Below are 7,222 nucleotides of genomic sequence, written 5' to 3' on the forward strand. Positions count from 1 at the left end.
ACTATGGAAAAATCATGCGACTATGGGACTTAGAAAAATTTCGAGCCCTACGACATGTAAAGTCATGCGACTATGGAAAAGTCATGCGACTATGGTAAGTAATGCGACTATGGTAAAGTCATGCGACTATGGGACTTAGAAAAATTTCGAGCTGTACGACTTGTAAAGTCATGCGACTATGGAAAAGTAATGCGACTGGTAAAGTCATGCGACTATGGGACTTAGAAAAATTTCGAGCTGTACGACTTGTAAAGTCATGCGACTATGGTAAAGTCATGCGACTATGGGACTTAGAAAAATTTCGAGCCCTACGACTTGTAAAGTCATGCGACTATGGTAAAGTCATGCGACTATGGGACTTAGAAAAATTTCGAGCCGTACGACTTGTAAAGTCATGCGACTATGGAAAAGTAATGCGACTATGGTAAAGTCATGCGACTATGGGACTTAGAAAAAATTCGAGCCCTACGTCTTGTAAAGTCATGCGACTATGGAAAAGTCATGCGACTATGATACTTTCTATTGTTAAAACTTGATTTTTTTAAATAATAAACTTTTTGATTTTTTTTTAATTGTTTATTAAAATTTAACATTAAACTAAGCTGTATATAAATTTTCGTTAAGATATTTTAACGGTTTGGATTTTATCCATTTGTTTATAAGGAATTTATTGATAACATTTAAAAAATTACTTGCGGCGTTTATTTATATTCTTTTGGTTTTGTTGTAAAAAACTACTTTCTTAATTGAAATTTGTTAATAACAATTTTTTTTGCAAAATAATAAATATTTTTATTTTTTAACAATTGTTTATTAAAATTTAACAATAAACTAAGCTGTATATAATTTTCGTAAAGATATCTTAAACGGTAGGATTTTCAGAAAAGTCATGCGACTATGGAAAAGTCATGCGACTATGGGACTTAGAAAAATTTCGAGCCCTACGACTTGTAAAGTCATGCGACTATGGAAAAGTAATGCGACTATGGTAAAGTCATGCGACTATGGGACTTAGAAAATTTCGAGCCCTACGACTTGTAAAGTCATGCGACTATGGAAAAGTCATGCGACTATGATACTTTTGTTGTTAAAATTTGATTTTTTTAAATATTAAACTTTTTGATTTTTTTTAATTGTTTATTAAAATTTAACATTAAACTAAGCTGTATATAAATTTTTGTTAAGATATCTCAAACGGTTTGGATTTTATCCATTTGTTAATTAAGGAATTTATTGATAACTTTTAAAAAATTATGTACGGCGTTTATTTCATATTACTTTTTGTTTAATTATAGAAAAACTGCTTTTTAATGGAATTTGTTTATAACAATTTATTTTGCAAAATAATAAATTTATTTATTTTTTTTAATTGTTTTTAAAATTTAACATTAAACTGAGCTGTATATAAATTTTCGTTAAGATATCTCAAACGGTTTGGATTTTATCCATTTGTTAATTAAGGAATTTATTGATAACATTTAAAAAATTACCTATGGCGTTTATTTTATATTTCTTTTGTTCAATTATAGAAAAACTGCTTTTTAATTAAAATTTGTTTATAACAATTTTTTTTTGCAAAATAATAAATTTATTTATTTTTTAACAATTGTTTATTAAAATTTAGCAATAAACTAAGCTGTATATAAATTTTCGTTAAGATATCTCTAACGGTTAGGAATTTATCCATTTGTTAATTAGGAATTTATTGAATGTTAATAAAAAATTAATAACGTCGTTTACTATATATTCGTAAAGGATTATTTGATGAAAAAATTCTTTTACGTTAAAAATTGTTATTAACAATTTTTATTGCAAAAATAATATTTTAATTTTTTGACAATTGTTTATTATTATTCATCGTTAAACTAAACTTTGTTAAATTTTGGTTAAGATATCATTTTTAACATGATGATATGGAATTGTCCATCTTAGTTGAAAAAACTAAGTTTTTCGAGGAGAGGTGATTTGGAGCTGCTTTGGAGGTTTTCTCCCATAAGAGACCGTGCATTTAGCCAGGCATCGCCGGACGCTCGGCGGCATATTCGGTATATATAAGGGGACACATGCTTTTGGGTTCCAAAAGGCCTTTTGGCGCAAGAGTCTAAATCGACTCTAAGTAACGTTTGATAGAACGTACGGACGGTGCTGTTGGATGAACCGTCTTAAGAAATATTTTCAAAGTATTCATTTTTCAATATGAACTTTGAAAAATTATCGTTATTCGATACTTATAAATTTTTCTAAGTCCATAGTCGCATGACTTTACCATAGTCGCATGACTTTACCATAGTCGCATGACTTTACAAGTCGTACGGCTCGAAATTTTCTAAGTCCCATAGTCGCATGACTTTACCATAGTCGCATGACTTTACAAGTCGTACGGCTCGAAAATTTTCTAAGTCCCATAGTCGCATGACTTTACCATAGTCGCATGACTTTACAAGTCGTACGGCTCGAAAATTTTCTAAGTCCCATAGTCGCATGACTTTACCATAGTCGCATGACTTTACAAGTCGTACGGCTCGAAATTTTTCTAAGTCCCATAGTCGCATGACTTTACAAGTCGTACGGCTCGAAATTTTTCTAAGTCCCATAGTCGCATGACTTTACCATAGTCGCATGACTTGAAACGAGCATGTATGAATGGGAAGATATTTATAAGACCGAAAGAGCCAGCGAAACACATTATGCTCGTAAAAACTTGAACGAACGTTGGAAGTTGGTGCATGCTCTCGTGCGTATTATACGTAGAGAGAGAGAGTATCTTCAAAGTTCGACTCGAGAGTCGAGTGGGATAAATATAATTGCTTGAAGAAATTTATCCATTCGTGAGAAATGGAATGAGAAAAGTTTTCTCATACGAAATTATTTCTTTTTCGGTCGATAGAACGATCGGCTGAATCGAGTCTTATCGTATTTCTTGTAACTATATCGTACTTTTAGTTGGTTGTCGCCAGACAATCGGCCGAATATTCGATATAAAAGATACAACAAACACAAATTTTGTTAAAAAGAAATTTTTTACCGTTGGGTTCATCTCGGCAATGCCGAAGGATGATACGAAATGGTTTCTCGAAACCAATATTAACGTTCGAATCTACCAATCCGTCCAAAAACTAAGTTTTTCGAGGAGAGGTGATTTCGGACGAGCTTTGGAGGTTTTCTCCCATAAGAGACCGTGCATTTAACCAGGCATCGCCGGACGCTCGGCGGCGTATTCGGTATATATAAGAGGATGCATGTTTTGGGTGTTCCAAAATGCCCCTTGAAGAAATACACGATATGTAGTGTATATACATATAATATGTAAATATTAATATTGACACATCATTACCACGGGTCGGTGTCTCTGACCGAATGGCCCATACGTGGTATCCTATTAAAAAAAGGTGGTTATCATCGTTGGTTTGTCCGTCGTTCCTTTCGAAATAACGCGGAAAATCACGTGATACTTACTGAGCAGCGTCTCTCTCGAATCCGAGCAGAGCTAAGAAAATATATTAAATACGATACAAAAGGCATATATCGAAGCAACCGAAGTGAGAGAAATTTATTTCTGTAACTCTCGTACGCTCGATAATGTCAAAAGCAGTTTTGACGCTTATACCGAAACTCCCTTGAATGCCGAAGACAAGGGTTTTTCGGGTAGAGACGGGTTCAACTCGTTGTCCGCGTCGATGATCATGGTACGTCTTCTGGCACTGAAATAATTTCATACCGTTGGGAAATACCTGCTGCTCTCCACAAATAATAAATATATAAATGGGTATATTAAAAGTTCGTTGCTAAAATCTATATAAATAGATTAAAAAGAAAATACCCAAAACCACTTGGTATAATATATTGGGTAAATTCTAAAAATCCCTTAATACTAAATGACGACTATAAAAATCCATATAAAATTGGATTCAAAGTGGTTTAAAATGGTGTGGTGATTGGAGGAGGAAAAAGTGAGAGAGACCAGAGGGACGTTCCACGGTTGAAATAAAATTAAATAAGCAGTCGTCGGCATACGTGTCGGCGACAAGAGTTGCAAAGAAAGAAAATAATATTCTTTCGTAAAAGAGCAAATTCAGCTCCCTGGTTGATCCTGCCAGTAGTCATATGCTTGTCTCAAGATTAAGCCATGCATGTCTCAGTGCATGCCGAGCTAAGGTGAAACCGCGAATGGCTCATTAAATCAGTTATGGTTTCTTAGATCGTACCCACATTTACTTGGATAACTGTGGTAATTCTAGAGCTAATACATGCAAACCAGAGTTCCAACCAGAGATGGGAGGAACGCTTTTATTAGATCAAAACCAATCGGTGGCGTTTGTTAATACATTCGTCCACCGTTTACTTTGATGACTCTGAATAACTTTGAGCTGATCGCACGGTCCTAGCACCGGCGACAAGTCTTTCAAATGTCTGCCTTATCAACTGTCGATGGTAGGTTCTGCGCCTACCATGGTTGTAACGGGTAACGGGGAATCAGGGTTCGATTCCGGAGAGGGAGCCTGAGAAACGGCTACCACATCCAAGGAAGGCAGCAGGCGCGCAAATTACCCACTCCCGGCACGGGGAGGTAGTGACGAAAAATAACGATACGGGACTCATCCGAGGCCCCGTAATCGGAATGAGTACACTTTAAATCCTTTAACAAGGATCCATTGGAGGGCAAGTCTGGTGCCAGCAGCCGCGGTAATTCCAGCTCCAATAGCGTATATTAAAGTTGTTGCGGTTAAAAAGCTCGTAGTTGAATCTGTGTTTCACACTGTCGGTTCACCGCTCGCGGTGTTTACTGGCATGATGTGGGACGTCCTACCGGTGGGCTTAGCCCTTCGGGGCGGTCCACTAATATCCCATCGCGGTGCTCTTCATTGAGTGTCGAGATGGGCCGGTACGTTTACTTTGAACAAATTAGAGTGCTTAAAGCAGGCTAGCCTCGCCTGAATACTGTGTGCATGGAATAATGGAATAGGACCGCTTCGGTTTTTGTTGGTTTTCGGAACTCCGAGGTAATGATTAATAGGGACAGATGGGGGCATTCGTATTGCGACGTTAGAGGTGAAATTCTTGGATCGTCGCAAGACGGACAGAAGCGAAAGCATTTGCCAAAAATGTTTTCATTAATCAAACGAAAGTTAGAGGTTCGAAGGCGATCAGATACCGCCCTAGTTCTAACCATAAACGATGCCAGCTAGCGATCCGCCGAAGTTCCTCCGATGACTCGACGGGCAGCTTCCGGGAAACCAAAGCTTTTGGGTCCGGGGGAAGTATGGTTGCAAAGCTGAAACTTAAAGGAATTGACGGAAGGGCACCACCAGGAGTGGAGCCTGCGGCTTAATTTGACTCAACACGGGAAACTCACCAGGCCCGGACACCGGAAGGATTGACAGATTGATAGCTCTTTCTTGATTCGGTGGGTGGTGGTGCATGGCCGTTCTTAGTTGGTGGAGCGATTTGTCTGGTTAATTCCGATAACGAACGAGACTCTAGCCTGCTAAATAGGCGTACATTCTGGTATCACGAAGGCCCTCGGCTTCGGTCGAGTGGTTTTACTACCAACGTACCAACAATCTTCTTAGAGGGACAGGCGGCTTTTAGCCGCACGAGATTGAGCAATAACAGGTCTGTGATGCCCTTAGATGTTCTGGGCCGCACAGCGCGCTACACTGAAGGAATCAACGTGTTTTCCCTGGCCGAAAGGCCCGGGTAACCCGCTGAACCTCCTTCGTGCTAGGGATTGGGGCTTGCAATTATTCCCCATGAACGAGGAATTCCCAGTAAGCGCGAGTCATAAGCTCGCGTTGATTACGTCCCTGCCCTTTGTACACACCGCCCGTCGCTACTACCGATTGAATGATTTAGTGAGGTCTTCGGACTGGTGCGCGGCAGTGCCTCGGCACTGCCGATGTTGCCGGGAAGATGACCAAACTTGATCATTTAGAGGAAGTAAAAGTCGTAACAAGGTTTCCGTAGGTGAACCTGCGGAAGGATCATTAACGTAACAAAAGTTGCTCGAACGAGCAACGAGAATGAAAGAACGAACAAACAAACAATCGAACGAATAAACGTGACTTTATAAGTTACGCAGTAAGAATAGACGCGATGCTTCATAAGTCGTTAAAAGCTTATCGAGGCATCCGTTGGAATTTGAACGAAAGCTTTGGAAGGCATGAGATAGCACTCGTGAATTCTATTAGCTTCGGAGTCTAGCTGATGAACCGGTGCAACCTGTGCCGCGGTCGAATCGAACTTATACGACGATGCTTTAGCGCGTCTTTGAAATACGCGTTAACGTCAGAATCGTTAATCGACCCGGCGAGAGACGTGGATATTTGTGTAGCGTGCCCGAGGACGCCGCCACGTCGATGGTTTATTATATATTTTTAAAGATTCATTCGCCCGGATTCGTAGCAAATCTCAATCCTCTTTTCTCATTTTTTCGAACGACCGAGAAGAGTTGACGAGAAGACTCCACCTCGTCGCCTTAACTGTCATAGACATTATTATATGCGTTTGACGCCTGTAAACATGCTTTTTCAGTTAAGGGACGATACCCATGCTTGGTTAACGCCGAGTATTATGAGATACGGTAATATAACGTACGCCTGAAAAACGTACAGATTATATACGATTACCCTGAACGGTGGATCACTTGGCTCGTGGGTCGATGAAGAACGCAGCTAATTGCGCGTCAACTTGTGAACTGCAGGACACATGAACATCGACATTTCGAACGCACATTGCGGTCCACGGATACAATTCCCGGACCACGCCTGGCTGAGGGTCGTTTAACTAAACGATACTGCTTGCGCAAGGGGACGACTTTCGTCCTTGTCGTAGAGCGTTTATTGGGTTGTTCGTTGGCAAGAGAAAACAGAGTCTCTTGATAAGAGAGATTTGACGTTCTCGCGCCGACGTCGCCTTAAATAAATTATGAGTATTAAGTACAGAAATAAATAATTGAGAGAAGGAGAGGAAATAAATGGAAGAAAATTCGAACTGTACGAGCAAAACGTAAAGAAAAGAGTTAACGGGTGGAATTTGAACTTATAATTTACGTTTACACGTAATAACACCCTAAGCTCTTTTCTCCCGATAGAGAGATGATTCTCGAACGATAAAATAGCGAGTTGGAGATTGGGGGCGATTGAACGAAAATCGTAAAAAGGCGCTGAATAATATATGGATCGACGTTACGACGACGAACGAGAAGGGAGAGAGGATGATATAT

The 7,222-nt window shown here is 39.3% G+C and overlaps 2 non-coding genes across 2 annotated transcripts; both read left to right on the forward strand.

The window, feature by feature from the left end:
* The first annotated feature begins 4,077 nt into the window (after window positions 1-4,077).
* On the forward strand, window positions 4,078-5,987 carry LOC122515980. Its single transcript, XR_006303463.1, has one exon. It is a non-coding gene; the product is annotated as a small subunit ribosomal RNA (ribosomal RNA).
* A 636-nt stretch (window positions 5,988-6,623) lies between these two features.
* LOC122515958 lies at window positions 6,624-6,778 on the forward strand. Its single transcript, XR_006303444.1, has one exon. It is a non-coding gene; the product is annotated as a 5.8S ribosomal RNA (ribosomal RNA).
* The last annotated feature ends 444 nt before the right edge of the window (window positions 6,779-7,222 follow it).

Source organism: Polistes fuscatus, unplaced genomic scaffold, assembly GCF_010416935.1.
Source record: "Polistes fuscatus isolate 324 unplaced genomic scaffold, CU_Pfus_HIC Scaffold19, whole genome shotgun sequence".
Lineage (NCBI taxonomy): Eukaryota > Metazoa > Arthropoda > Insecta > Hymenoptera > Vespidae > Polistes > Polistes fuscatus.